The following is a 17,556-nucleotide window of genomic DNA, read 5'->3' on the forward strand; positions in this document are numbered from 1 at the left end:
TAGTATACTGTGTTTTTTACGATAGGCCTAATATGTGTGGTGTTGAATAAAAAACAAGATCGTCACTTTGACTCAACTCCCGACTTACCCGATTTTTTTACGGAACTCTGACGTTATAGCTGCGTCGGAGTCGCATTTTTCTTGGCATTTCAATACTTTTCATAGAAAAAGCGGACGAATTCCTGAAACAGACGACATTTAGGCTTCCTTCGAGGACAATTTCAATTTATTGAAAAAAGAGGACAAATCCCCGTAAAAGAGGACGTATGGTAACCCTACTATTACGTCGAACACAAAGCGGGTTTTGAGTAGATTTTGACGCGGCAATTCTTGACTGAACATATAACGACAACTCGGGCGGGATTTCTACATTTCCCGATCGACGTTCGCAAAGCCTTTGGAGGAAGGAAGGAAATAATTCCAATTCTCAGGCGTAGGGGAGATGTGGTACCGATGGATCACTCGGACCGAAAATACTTGAAGAATTCTCCATGATAATTCCATGATTACACTCCGTGAATTTGTCTACAATTACATGCTGACAGAATCTTTCCTCACATGCAAAAAAAATCGACCTGCGTGAGTTATGGGGTCTGTGACGAATGATTTACGTTTTAGGGGGTGTAAAGTAAATTTGGATCGACATTCGCATTTTTGTATATCATCTTTCAGACTAACAAACCCGTCATAATTTTTGATGTGAAGTATAGGGCTTGTATCAGGGTATATATTGGCACATATTTTTTGAATCAGTACCATCCTCGAGTGGACTATTTTCAAGTCAATTACAATATTTATGGGGTGGGGGACCTATGGTACCATAGCCAAATCAAGCAAAATAGATGGACCAACTCATCACTTAAAAACAGAAACTCGCCTACATATACATAGGCTGTAAATCATAGGTACCTGTGGTGTTTTATCGCTATTACGAGGTATTTGAAAGTCAAATTGTCGATTTGCGGGTAGTAATATGTATGTGGCATTAATTTTGTAAGTTTAGGCGTAAATCAAAACATGATTTTATGCCAACATTTGAGTTGATATAATCGATTTTATTCTTGAAGGTCGCGACGAAACATTCTTCATTGGTTTGCTGTAGCTAAGGTTATAGTACACAACAAAGCAAGTAAACAAATTTGAGTTTTTGAGCGTATGTCTCATAGGTCCCATGGTAGTGTGCCTTTGGACCCACCGGGTGGGGACCGATGACACGTTCGAGCAACAAATTTTAAACGTTTATAAATATTTTTTGAAAAGGCTGATATTCATGTAAATATCCGCGATAGGTAGAGCTTGTATCGAAGTGTTGAGACAGCAAAAGATCTGCTATTCTCGGCTGAAAATTTGAGGGCCAGAGATCATTTTGCAATTTTTGATCCATCGGTACCACACCTCCCCTACATAATAACAAACTACCAAATTTCGGGCTCTAATCAAAGTAACTGTGACGAAAATCTGGCTCAGAAATTGGGACCAGAGTAGGACAACTAGAAAATTTTCAACTTTTCCAAATGAGATTAGAAGTAGAATTACTGAATAGGCCTATACGCGAAAATTTGGAAATTGAATCAAGTTTAGTTCGTATTAAACCAGAGTCGCCTCTATATTCTCATAAACATGAGAATGGCAACATATGAACACCAAACTTGGCTCGTTTTGCACTATACAGTTCTTCTGTAGCATTTTCAGGAAAACCAGAAACTATATTAACATTAAAATTAGAGCATATAGAAACATTTCACAAATTAGATTAGAATTAGAGCAAGAAACATTTTACAAATTAGATTAAAATTAGATTACCGAATTTTCGCTCCAATTGGTATAACTAGACAACTAGAATTATATCTAGGCTTCCTATCTATGTACCAACGATAACTATATTTTAGCCACCCCTGCCAATAGGACTTGCAATGCACGACGGTGGGAAAGCTACGCGTAGTTGCCTGAACAGATAATATAGTTGATTAGTAAGGCAAGTTTTTGTTGCAGTCAAATCCGTGGAAAGCATTTATTTTTCACATAAGTTGCAGTAAAAAGTTGCATTTATTTTTCACAAAAGTTGCACTAGAAGACCACATTTTGGTCGGTTAACTAAAAAAAAAGGTCAACTTCCCAGTTCCACACCCGAAAAACAGTTTTCCATCCACATTCTCCGTTGGTTGACTGAATAAAAGGTCAACTTTCTTGCTCAGCTCACGAAATACCAGTCAGACCGTTACTTCAGTGCTGGTTTACGGTATTTCAGTCAAATAATCAAGCGATCAATTTACATATACTGCCAAATATTTCCAATAAAAAGTTGGTTGCATGAAAAATCAATAAAAAGCTGCAAAAAGTTGCATGAAAAAAAAATGGACAAAAGTTGCACAATAAGATACCTTCAAACAGCTTAAAACAGCATTCTACATAACTTCCGAGTATTTAGGAAGCTGCCGGAAGCTGTAAAAAAAGTGGTAAAAGTTGCAAAAACTTGCCCTATTGATTATGGCTTCTTTGGATATAGGTACATAACTTCAGCATACAATTGAATAATATTCATATTGAAATGAACCCGAATATTTTCGGCTGACACTCGTCAAGGGAAAGAACATTGTACATCAACAATCGTATCACAAAATATAACGTCACCGTCAACAAACTCTCTACTATAGTTGCTAACGATTATCACTGACGATCAGTGTCAGCAGAAAATATTTGGGTCCAATTCAATATGAATAACTTATACCATTCAATTGATTTGTTTGAGCAGAAAAAATTGATACTTAATACTTCACTGTTGAATTCTCGAGCAATGTGTTAATCTTGAAGCACGTCTTGCAGTCATGATAATCTGAATAACATGCTCGTCGCGCGGAAGTGGCACGCGTCTACGGTGTCATGATTCCTTACTTTAAAATGTTTGGAAGGGATGTTTGGACTCTACCACCTGACGCGCACCGCTTTCATAAACGGAGGTCTGGAGTTGAGCGTCCTTTCAGGTTTATGCGAGTTGCAGAGTTAACAGCAGACTTGGACGACTAGATAATGACATATAGTTGTCTAATTTAGGGTAGATTTTTGTTGCACTAAAATCGCGAGAAAGTTGCATTTAATTTTAACAAAAGTTGCAGTAAAAAGTTGCATTTATAATTTTTGTTGAATAATTTGGGTATGAGATACTTCCTGCAGAGCTGTCAAATTTGTTGCTTTATTGCCATTTTTTCCGGCACATAGAAAGAAAATTACGCAATCCGGGAATAATTTCCCCCCAAAAGCCAAACACCATAGTGATAACCCCCTCCCCCTAACACAAGTCAAATATTACACTCCAAACCCCCTGACATGAAAAATAGAGAAAATTTGCAAAAAGATGTACTATAAAATACCTCCAAACAGCTTAAAATATCATAGTACATAGATTCTGAGTATCTAGGAAGCTGTCGGAAGCTGTGATAAAAAGTTGCAAAAACTTGCCCGAATACACTAATTTAGATCGAAATGCTAATAATGTAATTCTAATCCAATTTGTGAATTGTTTCTATGATCTAATTTATTTCTATTCGAATTTCTGGTTTTCCTGAATATGCTACAGGAGAACTGTTGCCATACTTTTGCTTGTTATGAGAACGCGAACTTGATTTTTGTTGTATTTCTTCATAATTCGGAATTTAATCCAGTTTTCAAGTTTTTTTGCGAATTCGGTAATTCTACTTATACACCATATTTGTTTTCGTCGACATACGATTCTATTAATAATATTTATGATAGGTTATCCGCTATACTAAAATCTTTGACATTGGACAATGGACATTTGACACTTTATTCCCTATTCAAAATTCGTCACTACATACAGAACGTATTATCTAGGCCGAAAGAGGCCGAAAAGATAACGATGAATCTTTTGTTGTCTTGCATTTTTATTGGTTTGGCCGTCGTTAGGTAAGTCAGTAGCTATATGTTCAATATAGCGTTACATTTCACGGTAAAAGTTTCAGTCTGATAAAATCGCAAGCTATATTCTTCCTGTCGGCAGAATTTCGGAGTCAACCCAGATTGCGTGTAAAGATGAATGTCAAGGAAGCAGATACTGTTGTCTTCGTGAAATTTACAGACGCGAACTTCCGCGGCTCGATGTTCAATGCTCCGATATAGAAATAGAGGGCGTAAGTAATTAATTAATTAGCGCATGGTATAGTTTAGGCGTAGGTTCTTGGCTGTTCTCGTGTCTTATCAGGACCGCTGGATAGCGGAAATCACTGTAACTGAACTGCTGTATAACAAGAGCTTGAACATGTCTTTTTCAGTACCGTTGCCTGGATCTGATGGACATGGCGGTGGATACATTGTAGCCTAGCCAACGTCGACACGAAATGATCGCTACATGTGGACTACGTTGGTTAATATACCTTATATGCTTGCATTGGTTTGTAATTTCGTAAAAACACATTTAGTCCATTGAATAGACTATGGATTCATATCTTATCTACGTGTATTTATTTATGTGATACGGGGGCAGAAGTAAGCACTGGTGACTGGTGACTGGTAAGCACCGCGGTCATTGTAAGATATTTAACAGTTCAAAGCAAATAAGCTACGACTAAATGAAATCCTGCACCTTCATTAATGGGATGAAAACGAGATCAAATCACCGCCAACCTACTTTGGAATATACAGAGCCAAAGGAGAGAACTAACCAAGTTCACAAAATATTACGAAGTATAGAAGTATAAGTAGCGAAAAAAATATCTACTTGAGTAAGTACCAGAAGTAGAGGAAACATACTTGAGTACTTCGAAAAAGTAGAAGTACTTCGTTACTGACCACCTCTGGTCATAAAACTACCCGTTGGGATTGCTAGCATTCTGGTTGCATTTTGTAGTATGACGATAAGGGGAGCGCGAAATTTTTCGCTATCATAAAGGAGGGCGTGTCTAAAAAAAGTGGGCTGCTCTATATCGTCTGTCGAAAACGTCATAGTCGCATGAGAACTCACTATACGGCATTTTGCTGCGTGCCGCAACCAGGGCTTTGGAGCAGCCGTAAATTTGCATTGCTCCAGCTCCGGCTCCGGAGCTTTCTTCTATCATACATTAGCTCCGGCTCCAGCTCCGGAGCCGCATTATTACCACTGCTCCGGCTCCAGCTCCGGCTCCGGCTCTGAAAACTATCGAAGGTGTCTGTCTATATCAGGGGTGGGCAAGCCGCTGCCTGCGGGCCATATGTGGCCCGCGAGAAGGTTTTGAGTAGCCCGCGAGCTAATTTCCCATTATATTATCGAAATTCTGTTATATTAATTTGAAATTGAATTGCTCAGATTGTCAACTTGGAAGGCCAACCAAAAATATAATTAGTATGGCCGCTACACTTGGGATGTTGATAACTAAAATATCAGTTCCGACGCATTGGCAGATCCAGGGTCCAGCAGTCACATTTTTAGTAAATCGTCGTACATTACAATAAACTAAAAAGTAGTAAATTTTACTTCACGCTTCGCGTGTTTAATTGTCACACGATTTCTTTCTCTGTATCCTACCCCCACCTGCAAATAAAAAACGCCTGATTTAGCCGATTGAGTCTATAACTATATTAGCAATTACGAGAGAAAGTATATTCGCGTTTGCGCTCGCAGAAAGATCGTCGACGAGGAAATGTAGGCACAAAATGGTTGTCGTATATTAGCGGAAATCTTCGATATCGATATGTCCAGATGCCGAATAGTCCTGTCCTTGCAAACTGAGCCCAGCGGGCGGTATACATACAGTCGACCCGCAATATACCCAAGTAATAATATTATTAACTTTGAAAATTTTACGCGCCTGGCGCGGCTAGTGGGCAACGCACTCGTTCGTCAATTTAATGTGGCCCTTTAGCCGAAAAGATTGGCCACCTCTGGTCTATATACTAATTTACCCGTAGGTTAGTTATCTATAGTAATCTAGAGTCTGTCGGCCGTCAGTAACATCGGATGCAGCAACGAAAACATAGGTGCCGACGTGCCGGCTTGTGACGACATAATGAATACTTGTCAATTGTCGATAACATCATAGTTGCACTAGAACTACTCCGTGCCATTGCTGTGTAGAGCATTAAAATTCTGATGCGGCGTTTTAACACTGGTACTGTACTCGTTAACATTAAGCCATACAGCTGAATTCAATCTTTAAATGTGCAATTATTATTCAACTGTATAACTGTAGTAAGAGCAATATGGGCGAATATAACGACGTGATCAATATAAATTCGATTTGTACCAAATGGCCAATGGTTTGACGTTCGATATTTGTGCACTTGTTACCAGTCCATTCCGTGTCGATCAAGTTTATCGGAATATAATATTTTCCCGTCGAAACGAATCGAATATTCGAATTGAACACTGTGCCATGCACATTGCGCCATGCCCATAACGAATTCAACTATGCAGTATGCACATTGCACATTGCACATTTACAAGTTTACGAAACAGATGATTACAAAATGGAAATCGCGTATCAAATCAGTAATTTATGTCCAACATAAAATACCATGGGGTTTTGGGCTACTCTTCTGCCATCCCCTATTTACGCTCGAAAATCCTTACTGGAGTGAATAACGATGATGCGCAGTAATGAATTCCAATTAGCATGCAAAATTGCATATGCAATAACACTGTCCAATTTCGCAGCCCGATTAAAGAAGTATCACAAAAGAACGAGTATTTGCTCATCCGATTCATAGCAACGATGAGATGCAATTTCTAGCCTCGTGCTCGTCATATCGGCATGTGCAACGAAGTCACGTTTTTATCTCTTTCCCATTTCGCGTGTAATACATAGTAAACATTATTTTCGAACCGTATACAATTGGCCAACAAGGTTGTGTTGATGATGAGATTGCGGGTATGCCGAATAACCACAATATTCACAGGCATATTTCGCATACCGACGTTCGGCACTAATGTATGTAAATTGAACATTGAACATACGACTGCTCTGCTGTTAAATCCCCAGGAACATGGTTAGTCGGAAAAGGTAGCGCCAAAGAGGAAAAGATTCTTAATTTCCCGAAGGCCTGCTGTTGAATTATGTGAACTCCAACTACGTCGGAGCCGGAGCTACCCCTCAAATAACTGGCTCCAGCTCCGGCTCCGGCTCCGGCTGAATTTTATGTAGAGCTCCGGCTCCGGCTCCAGCTCCGGTAAAAATGCACGGCTCCGGGGCTCCGGCTCCGGGCTCCGGCTCCGGCTCCAAAGTCCTGGCCGCAACACCACTACTACCACCACTAATGCGACATTTTATTACCGGTGCTGCACTTGATCATAACAAGTCATACAGTTGACTGTAATTTTGAAATTGTGGGATTTTGTTCAACTGCAGCAAGCGTAACATGAGCGCATGTCGCGACCAGAAATTCGCTTTCTACCAACTATACTCAATGGGTTGAAATTCGATAAATTATGCGCTCGCTAATTGTCCGTCCGGTGTCGATCAAGTTTATTGGAATATAGAAAGTTTTCCTTCAAAAGAACCAAATAAATGCAGACCCAGTGAACAGATGATTACATACGGGAAAGCGCGCATTCAATCACTAATTGCTCTCTAACACATCCAACAGCATGGGGTTCGGGCATCGAATTGACTAGCTCGCATCGCAAAAAATTGTTCGCGGACTATAACGGCGTTCTGGGATGCGTTTCTCTATTTACGTTCGCGGATCCTTACAGCAATACACGATCAAGCGCAGGATTGAATTCCAATTCACACACAATAACACACTGTTGAATTTCGCATAATGATTAAAAAGCTATCACCATAGAGCGGGCATTTGCTCGTCTAATTCAGAGGTTTAGCGCGTTATATATGAACAATTTGAACACGTTTAATTTAAAAATGGGGGCGACAACGAGGCAACAATTCTTAATTTTTTGTACAATTACCGTAAACTTTTATGAATTCAGCAAAAATATTAGCATAGCATCTTATAAAATACATTCGAGCCGGAGCTACTTTCCAAACAACCAGCTTCAGCCCCGGCTCCATAAGAATTTTATTTAGAGCTCTGGCTTCGGCTCCGTTGAAAATACACGGATCCGGCTCCAGGCTCCGGCTCCGGCTCCAAAGCATTTCTGTCAAATTATACCTATAGCGACGACTCGGGCCACACTATGCCACATTGCTGAAGTACATACTGGCTTTTTAAACGTCGCCAAATGTATCAACTGGAGGAATCAAATGATATTTTAATTCCATAAAATCAATATCTTCCGTCGCTTTGTCAACAGTTTCAACGAGAACTAACTTGCAAAGGAATATAACCTTACGCCTTAATGGTCTATAGGCCAGACCGGACAATGTATTGGGCGTCTGAGTGTTGCTACGGGGATATTGAGCAGAATGTGCTATGGGTTTTACCCCGTTAAGAAGTTATACAGCAGTAGACAACACCCCAATCGCACGCATTTGGTTTTTATGATACAATTAACATATAAAATTGAGGTGGACACCGTGCGCTTGCTAGATTTTTTCCATCAGACAGCGATATCAATTTCAATAATTGTTTGAATAAGCATCATTCGTTGACTATACCTACATGAGGCGTCTTTCGCTCGTGATGTTGTGTGATTGCGCGTCAAGCTCACGGCAGAGAGTCACTAAATATTCACAAACATAAAGCTGGATATTTCGTGCAAACTTTTGTAACAAAGCAAGTAAAACTTTTGAGTTTGTCAAGGTGCATGCTCATTTAGTGTAGAGTTTTTATGCTGTCAGCGCCACGCATAGAGTGACCCGCAGTAGAAATGCAATACATTTCAACCAAATATGTTATAATGACGTGAAAATTGCAATATATTAAAAAAGGTTCACAGTGCAGAACCTACCAAGGTTCGTTTGTGAACGTGAACCTCTAAATTTGCGAGGTTCACACACAGAACGCGAACGTGAACCTCACGTTCACACCATCCCTATATATTACCGAATAAATACGTGATTGAAAGCCGAAAACTTGGTACACTGTTACATGAAATCACCGAGAAGTAGCGTCATGATCGTTTTCTGTATGATACACTGTCAAAATTAATACGAACAGACCAACACCGAATTTTGCGTAAAATTTACTGAGGAATAGGCTGATTAAGCGATCAGCTGTTAGCCGCCATCGAAAACGAAACAGCTATCGCGCTTGACAGGGGTTGTAATTGTAAGCAAACGGCCTGAAGGCCACAATTGCACGGTGAAATTGACATTGAAGAATATAAAATAGAACTAAATATTTGAATGCAAACCGAGGATCTTAGTAAACCGTTTCATGATATCATCATCTCATCAACTATCTCAGTATGGAATACAGTTAGCGTTAACACAGATACACCGGCTTTTGCGTGAAATCCGCAATGCGTTAGGTAGGCTAAGTGTCAGATCAGCGCACATCTCTACCATACTCGACCTTGATATCGAAATTGCTGCCCGAATCATTGAGTACCAACCTTGAGACTTGGTACAGCGTTCGATACTAAAATCAAGACATACCATGCAAAAGCTCATGACGGATCTAGCTAAGGAGCATCGTTAAAATCAATGGAGACCAATACCAGCTTTGCGTAAAATATGTTTGCGATAAATGACGAGTCAGCACTCACTCGACTTAGGAAACGAAATTACCACTAACGTAGTTCAGTGACAAACTTGAAACTTGGTACAGCGTTCGATACTAACATTAACTCACCGTACCAAATGTCATGACCAATCTCGGTATGGAACATCGTCAAAATCAATGAACACCAATACCGGCTTTTGAGTAAAATCTGTTTGCGATACATGACGGATCAGCACACACTCAACTTCGGAAACGGAATTATTACCCTAAACTTTGAGTAGAAACCCTGAAACTTAGGACAGTGTTAAATACCACCATCACGACATAACATACCAAGTTTCAAGAATTATCATCGAGTGAAACACCATCAAAATCGACCTATACCAGCAAAGATCGACTCAACGCATATGACGGCAACCGAGTTCAGATATAGATACGATTGTTACATCACACCTTAAGGGCAACTACGCTATGTTGCCCCGGTTGCTCGGTAATTTTATGAATAGGAGAGAGTAAATCACCGTTTCTTTATTGTGAGCGGCTTTCAGAGAATAGACAGTGAAAGCTTGTTATGAGCGCTACCGGGGCATGCCCCGGCTAGGCATTCGCAAAGCGAAAACACGGAAGAGAATTCGATTTTCGCAGAGACTTCGCTATCTATGGGCATTTACAATAGGCTTACCATATTTCGGAAATGAAAAAAGAGGACACTTTTTCAGAAATTTCAGACAAGCAAAACTGGAGAAGAATTCTCAAAAACAGGTAAATTTCACCCGCTTCATGATCGGATGACTAAAAAAAAAAAAAAAAAAAAAAGGTCATCTTCTCCGCTCAGAACTCAAAATAACGTTTTTTACTCCGCATCGCCAAGTGGATGACTAAAAAAAAAAAAAAAGGTCATCTTTTCGCTCAGAGCTAAAATCACCGTTTTTCACCCGTCGGAGCTTCACGTCTGTGCTAATATGTGGCATATCACTCGCAATTTGCTCTAAATCTGCTCTAAATCCTTAAAAAGAGGACAAAATCTCAAAAAAGAGGACAAAAGGGCGTCCTCCGAGGACACTTTCAAAAAAGTCAAAAAAGAGGACAAATCCTCTTAAAAGAGGACGTATGGTAAGCCTAATTTACAAGCGCTGTGATTTCGGTGCGTCTATAAATGGTAAAGAATTGTTATTGAACAGAATTTTAGGTGGGGCAATGCCCCAGTTGCCCTATAGGACGAGCCGCCACTGGGTTTACCCCTAACTTCAGTATACAAATATTTATTGCTCTAAACATTCTTTGAATTTCAGCTTTCGGCTTTCTCTTTTTGACATGTCCGTTCATCCTTTATGGGTGATAGATATGATGAGTCGTATAGTAATAGCGAGCACTGATTGACTTGTTTTTCGAATTAGGATTTGGAAACGCCTCACGTAACAATATGAAACACGTAGCCTACCCGTATAATGCGTAATGTGACAATGGCAATATCGAAGGTTTGAACTAAACTATATGGAAATACTGATTTCTTGTGAATATAATTATTACTCATACTTTGCCACATTGCCTTTATGTTGAATCTGGACTACGAATGCGAGTACGTATTAGGCAGCGTAATCGTGACATATGAATGAACAGGCTTCAAAGTAAACGAATTACCTGCTTAGTTGATACAGCCTATGGTTTTAGTCTATGCATCAACATTCAAAAAGCAGGTTTAATGTTATGAATTCCAAGCGACCTTTCGCGGGCCGCACAGAATGGCTTCTCGGGCCGCACTTTGTCCAGGCCTGATCTAGGCCGAATTCGCAACTTAAATATAACGATGAATCTTCTGTTGTGTTGCATTTTTATTGGTTTGGCCGTCGTTAGGTAAGTCGGTAGCTCTGTTCAATATAGCGTTACATTTTCCTGTCAAAGTTTCAGTCTGATAAAATTGCAAACTCGACTCTTCCTGTCGGCATAATTTCGGAGTCAACCCAGATTGCATGTAAAAATGAATGTCAAGGAAGCAGATACTGTTGTGTTCGTGAAATTTACAGGCGCGCAGACAGGTTACCTTAAAAAACGCTGCCCACCAAATTTGGTTGATCAGAAAAAAATTCAAATTTTTCTGTCAACCCCATGAAATTGTTGAGCTGTCTTCATAAAGACCATGCAAAACAAATTTGAGTCAACTCCAACCAGTAGAAGCGGAGTTATTTGAGTTTTTCGTTGATAATTATCATTTTTCTTTTAATTTTATCTAATAAATTATTAATAATAATAATAATAATATAATTTATAGAGCGCTGAATATAATAATATATCATTACTACACTAGGGCGCTGTACATAAAAGGCAATAAAATATAAAAGTAAACGATATGTATAAAAGACGGAGAGGATAGTTGTAGGGCGGAAAGAACACTACTGTAGTCGAACGCTCGTGTGAATAAAACGGTCTTGATTTTGCGTTTGAAAACATATAGCGAGTCAGATAGTCTGATAGAAAATGGAAGATTGTTCCACAGAATGGCGGCCGAGGACTAAAAGGTTCTCTCGCCGTATAGGTCGATGTTCTGACTCTTGGAACTGACAAGAGTTTTTGCGACCGTGAACGTAGCGGTCTTCCGGGATTGTAGATTGTCACTAGCTCACGAAGATACGCTGGTGCACTTCCCTCCATGCATTTGAAGACGTACAGAAGAAGCTTGTATTCAGACCTAAATTTCACGGGTAACCAATGAAGAGATCTAAGAATGGGTGACGTGATCACATTAAAAATTTTAATTGTATCTGCGGAGTCTTATACTTGTTAGAATTAAACCAAATTTGGTGTGCAGCGTTTTTTAGAGTAACCGGACAATTTAATCAGTGAATGGCTGGAATCCTGGAAAAAAAGTTATTTTTGAACAGCCCTAGTGAGCAGTTGAGCACCGCTGTCATTGAAAGATATTTGCCAGTTCAAAGCAAATAAGCTACGACTAAATGAAATCCTACACCTTCATTAATGCGATGAAAACGAGATCAAATCACCACCAACCTGCTGTGAAATAGGGTGTCTTTAATTTGTACATGTCGCCAATGTCACCAATGTCGCCAATGTCGACGTGTATCTATTTTGCCAATGTCGCCAATGTCACCAATGTCGCCAATGTCCCCAATGTCCCCAATGTCGCCAATGTCACCAATGTCGCCAATGTCGGCTATGTCACCAATGTCGCCAATGCCCACATTGTCGACGATGCCGCTCGGGGGCCGAAACTAGGGTACTGTAATGACTCGAGTCAGGATTTTTGGTGACTCGACTCGACTTGAATCAATCTTGGTATTGACTTGACCTGTACTCGAATGACATGGACCAAGTCATGACTCCAGAATGCATGGGATAAAACTTTTCGACCAGACGACTCCAATTCTGAAGCCATGAAATTCATCACTCGGCTACTCAAGTACACATACATACTACGCGATTCTTGACGGGAAGACCTGAAGATTGCATGGCCACAAACGCAAATTATTTATAATTAATCATATTATTTACATTATTAGGCCTACGTTGAATTGAATAAACGTCGAAGTCTTTATACATTCCAGTGTAAGATTCGCGATGAAAATACACGACCGGGCGTAGGTACGCTGGCAAAAAGTACATTATCTCGCTCGGTTACAAGTTCGAGTCCGACTGAGGTTGGCTCCAGAATTCCTACCTAAGTGTTGCAGGTTCATCTAGGCTCCTCCTCGCCATGTCATTCGTGTAGACCAGGGGTGGCCAACCAGCGGCCATACAAGGAAATTTGTGCGGCCGTGGACACGTCATTCACTTGCCCTCTCCATCAACTCTACCGTTGAATGAGTTGAGTGACATCTTGAAACTGAATAACATCGAATCTGCGCGATTCGCCTCAAACCGTCATGGGCGTAGCCTAATTGATATCCGCTAATACTAAAACATAACGTTCAGAAGATGTGTGTCAAGGCTTGAGTTATCAAAAGATAAGAAAGGGCTGACTTGAAACTTGAAATCGCTGTCATATACAAAGCAAATTCCAATATAATTACTTGGATATTTTGATTTGCGAACATAGTTCGTCGTCGCCGAGATTGCGCCAAATGTGGCCCGCGACGCGATTTGTAATCGCTGTCATATACAAAGCAGATTCCAATATAATTACTTGGATATTTTGATTTGCGAACATAGTTCGTCGTCACCGAGATTGCGCCAAATGTGGCCCGCGACGCGATTTTGAGCGATATTATGTCTTCTATCCCATACGTACACCATCATTGACTGCTTTTCATTTCTACTTACGCTATTATTGGCCGTAGTGTAAAAGACCAACAGGTAATAAGTGCCAAATTTTTCTTTAAATAAAAAAAACCTTTGGAATCGTGTGTGTCTTACAACTTTTTTTTCGTACGTTTAGGGAATTCCAATATATTTTGACTTTTGCGACAAACCTGATGGGAGGTCAAGTAATAACAACTTGCAACAAAGTGATAACAATGCTGTGCCCACCCGATGCATCATTATGAGAGAGGTGGAGAGACGATAAATGTATATCAAATGTGCATTGGCGACATAGGGGACATTGGGGACATTGGCGACATTGGCGACATTGGTGACATTGGCGACATTGACATAATAGATACACGTCGATATTGGCGACATTGGTGACATTGGTGACATTGGCGACATTGGCGACATGTACAAATTAAAGACACCCCTATGAAATATACAGAGCCAACCAAGAATGATCAAATTGATGTAGCCACTTAGCGCCATGGTCACAATACCGTTAGTAATTTCAGTACGACTATCTGATTCGAGTCGGATGCGATTCGATTTTGCCGGTTCCGGTCTACGATACAGCCAAGACGAAAACCATTCTCGAAAAGGGGCGTGTTCCGTGCTTTTTCCTCACAAGCCAAAACATTGGATTCTCTTAGGTATTTCTTGACCCTTGAGTCTTGACCTTCCTGTACCGAAGGGAGACTGACCCGTCCTATGTTTACAATACCAGGCAATTACATCAGTCCCAACACGCTTTCCGTATCTAAATCACGTGTATTAAAATTACATATGTATTCATGTCCGACGGCTGTGCGTATGTGACTATGCGTCATCGCAGAGGTGACTTATGCGATTCGAGACTGAATGAAATGAATGCGTGAAATAGTAAATTTATGGCAGTTCCGATGTCAGCTGTTAGCAAAGCGTTCTAATAGAAACTTATATTATCGGAATTTTAAAACGAGTTGGGTACATTTCTATAGGCTTGCAGTGGAAAACGAATGCTGTTATAATGTTTAGCTATTTTTATACAATAATTACGCCAACATATAGTGTCAGTATCAGTTTATTGATAATTTCATCATTTCAAGATGCCACAAGACTGCGATACAATGAAAAGATAGGATGGTGTCGAAACGACTTGGAGCATTCTTTGAAATCAGACACCCACTGGGCCTATAGGCGATACAAATAAGAGGCATGCACTGCACTGCACATTGCACAGTTGCACACTGGATGGAAATAAGGGATAACATAAAACGACTAGTGATGAAAATGCATGGCGCATGTGTCGATAGGCGAGGTTGGGCTGGGTTGATATGTCAGATCGAGGTCCGTTAATCTTGAGGGATGACTGGTATTTCCAGTATTTATATTGCAGCACGTATAGGCTACTGCCTCTTATCGCTCTCGCGCAACGTGTACCATAGTATGGTTGTGAATGTTACATTCTCTCGTCGAAGTGTTATGATTTTGATCATATGAGCAAGTTATTTGTTTGACGATACATGCAATTAACTTTACTATCACACGTAAATTATATCTCTCCGATACATATTTCTAGAGCAATGCAATTTGCGTTATGTATCATCGTAGTACTTATGACACTGCCACGGTAAGTTCGCTATTTGATTCTTAGGTTACTTAAATAGCGGGATCTAGTCGAGACAGAAATTCAAAAGGCCAATTTATACAATTATACGTACAGCTGGATATGACCCATTATTACTTCGCCATCCGCACATCTATAATCTTAAAAACAGTGACCCGGTGTATTTTGCACCCTGGATGAGATCTTAGGCGACTAGATCATTTTCAGCTTTTCCAAATTAAATTAGAATTAGAATTATACCTACTCAGTTTTTATCCAAATTAAATTAGAATTAGAATTACTGAATTCGCGAAAGCTTGCATGGAAATTTAATCAAGTTATATTCATATCAAATCAGAGCTCATTCTTATAAGCATGCCAACAGTAAATGCAAGCTTTGCCCGTTTTGCACTATGCAGTTCTCGCGTACCATTTTCAGAGAAAAACAGAACTTTGATTTGGAGTAAAATTAGAGCAGAGAAACACTTCGCAAATAAGACTCTCTAATTAGTGAGATAACTAGAATTATCTAATTATGCAATATTGGACCAGGGCCTGCGCTGTGAAATGCAATCACTGCGGTCATTGCCCCGAATATTTCAATGACTTCTTTACCTCGGAATCAAAAGCGCACAAGTACAACACACGCGCGTCCACGTCGTTCAAATATCATATGATCGACCGAAGAGATCATCGCTCTATCAAATATGCCGGACCTGATGTGTGGAACAGTAGTATCCCGCCGGCCGTCCGACAGTCGACGAGCATGTCTACATTCAAGTCGAAATACTAGTCCATCCTCAAGATTACCGGACCACGACCTGACATATCGATCTCGCCTTCCATGACATGCCACCCCATTCTTGTCGCTTGCTTTTTCCATACTATCTTCTTTACTTTTCATTCAGTGTGCAGTCTGTGCATGCCTCCTCTTTACATCGTTTAGGCCAAGGTGGGTGCCTGATTTCCATACACTATACTCCAAGTCGCTTTGACACCTTCCTTTTTTTCATTATCGCATTTTTGCGGTGTATTGAACTGATAAAAATTGCTAATAAACCAATGATGATGATGATTAGCTATTCTAATCACGACTTGCTTCAAAACCTTCTAATTAAAATGCGCTTGACCAGGCTATTTAATTAAATAAATGGTTTCGCAGGTCGGAGACGGGCTTAGTTGTGTGTGAAATAGAGTGTGAGGGGAAAAGATACTGCTGCGCTCGTGACGTGGAGGGAAGTCCTACCGCGGAACTGGAAGTCCAATGCTCGGATTACTCGATTCCAGAGGTGCGTTACGAATAAAAAGTCTCAGCTGAACAACAATCTGACTTTTCCTTCACAGTACACATGTCGAGATGTCGCCTCCGTTTCCAAGATTGTTTGGTAAAGATATATAAGCGTATTTACAATTGAATAATATATTCATATTGAAATATACCCGAATATTTTCGGCTGACACTCGTCTGGGGTTTAGTAGAGAATTGAAACTAACCTCAAATGACAACAGCCGTATCGCAGGCGTAAAAAGATCGAATAATCGACGCGAGCAGATGGCCGAATTCGGCAGAAAAATGACCAATTGATCATGTCCGAATTACGTGGAATATCAATTATTCGTTACGTGGTTAAGGTCATGCGTAAAGGAATATCGTACATTGAAAATAATGTTAGGTTGCGTATTTAATGAATTGCCGCTGCACTATACTGCAGAAATTGGCACTAATCGCATAAGAGTTACACCTTCAGGATAGTTGTATTGTAGTTCCATACCAAACGATTCAAGAATTATTATATACTATTTGCTATATTGCTATTTAAAACACACAGGGTTAAAATAGTAGGCCTACAGTAATTCTTCCAGGGCAGAAAGACTATTTTCACCTGATGAAAGTACACCACAAAAATTAAAAGAAAAAAGCTTTCAGCTAGGCAGAATATACTTTTCTGTACCATTCTGTTCTACAAGACGGACGCAATTGTATCGAAGTAAAAGCGACTATAAGACTGGTACGACCTCATATCAGTTCACTGTTGATATTATTAATGACTCGACTTTGTTTCACCAAATCACTCATCTTGTGTGACAGGGCAAGTTTTTGTTGCACTAAAAATCAAGTGAAAGTTGCACTTAATTTTAATAAAAGTTGCAGTAAA

The 17,556-nt window shown here is 40.0% G+C and overlaps 2 long non-coding RNA genes across 2 annotated transcripts; both read left to right on the top strand.

The window, feature by feature from the left end:
- Window positions 1-3,869: 3,869 nt before the first annotated feature.
- LOC145450475 (uncharacterized) lies at window positions 3,870-4,354 on the top strand. The gene is made up of 3 exons (XR_013918493.1): window positions 3,870-3,921; window positions 4,016-4,145; window positions 4,287-4,354. It is a non-coding gene; the product is annotated as an uncharacterized LOC145450475 (long non-coding RNA).
- Window positions 4,355-15,347: 10,993 nt separating this feature from the next.
- LOC145450140 (uncharacterized) lies at window positions 15,348-16,863 on the top strand. The gene is made up of 3 exons (XR_013918432.1): window positions 15,348-15,424; window positions 16,563-16,689; window positions 16,745-16,863. It is a non-coding gene; the product is annotated as an uncharacterized LOC145450140 (long non-coding RNA).
- Window positions 16,864-17,556: the final 693 nt, after the last annotated feature.

This window comes from Botryllus schlosseri, chromosome 11 (genome assembly GCF_051294905.1).
Source record: "Botryllus schlosseri isolate E-star chromosome 11, Bs_hap1, whole genome shotgun sequence".
Lineage (NCBI taxonomy): Eukaryota > Metazoa > Chordata > Ascidiacea > Stolidobranchia > Styelidae > Botryllus > Botryllus schlosseri.